Below are 1164 nucleotides of genomic sequence, written 5' to 3'. Positions count from 1 at the left end.
TTTGTAAACCCTAGGAATGTATTAAAACACTAAACATGTATACACTAACCGAAACCCTAAACCCTAAACACTAACACTTAACGAAACACTAAACCCTAAACCCTAAACCCTAAACCCTAGTAAATGCTGAAATGTAAACCCTAAACCCTCACGAAAACAAAACCCTAGAGAAGAGAGAAGAGAAACAAAAGGGAGAGAGAAAGGGTTTAGGGTTTAGGGTTTAGGGTTTAAGCGGGCAGAAGAGAGACAAGAAGGAGACAAACAAGAAGGAGACAGAAAGGGTTTAGGGTTTAGGGTTTAGGGTTTACGGTACCTCGCTCTTGGGTGTCTCATCCCCCCAGCCCGCGAATACCATCGACGAGCAGTGTACATGCTGCTGCTGCTGCTGCTGCTGCTGCTGTTGCTGCTGTTGCTGCTGCTGCTGCTGCTGCTGCTGCTGCTGATGCAGTTGGTGCTGCTGATGCTGTTGCTGCTGCTGCTGCAGCTACGCGGGGTTGAGAGGCTCAACGCAGCATTTCTTCTTGCTGCTGCTGCTGATGCTGCTGCTGTTGTTGTTGTTGCTGCTGCAGCCCGGAGAGACAGCTGGCTGGGACGGCTTGCTGCTGCTGCTGCTGTTGCTGCTGTTGCTGCTGCTGCTGCTGCTGCTGCTGCTGCTGCTGCTGGGTATCTAAGGAGCAGCGGCAGCCGCTGCGTGAGGCCGTCCATACTAAATCCAAGTCGAGGGTTTAGGGTTTAGGGTTTAGGGTTTAGGGTTTAGGGTTTAGAGATGCATCCGCTCTCCCTGGGGCCCCCTGGGCCCCTCAGGGGCCCCCCACTTGTTAGGGTTTAGGGTTTAGGGTTTAGGGTTTAGGGTTTGTTGATAAGCATATATAATATTAATGCAAATAAACAATCTAGGAAAAATCCTAGTAGTAGACAACAACAGCAGCAGCAGCAGCAGCAACAGCAGCAGCAGCAGCAGCAGCAGCAGCAGCAGCAGCAGCGGGGGCCCCCCCCAGGCTGTGACTGCATGCGCTGAAGCAGCAGCAGCAGCTGCTGCTGCTGCTGCAGCAGCAGTTTTTAAATATTTTGCTGCTGTAGCGTTTGCAGCAAAAGAGCCCAGACAGCTCACTGCTCGAAGCAGCAGCAGCAGCAGCAACAGCAGCAGCAGCAGCAGCAGCAGCG

Source organism: Eimeria mitis, genomic scaffold (assembly GCF_000499745.2).
Source record: "Eimeria mitis Houghton genomic scaffold, Emh_scaff2834, whole genome shotgun sequence".
NCBI lineage: Eukaryota > Apicomplexa > Conoidasida > Eucoccidiorida > Eimeriidae > Eimeria > Eimeria mitis.
Note: the sequence above shows the minus strand (reverse complement) of the source record.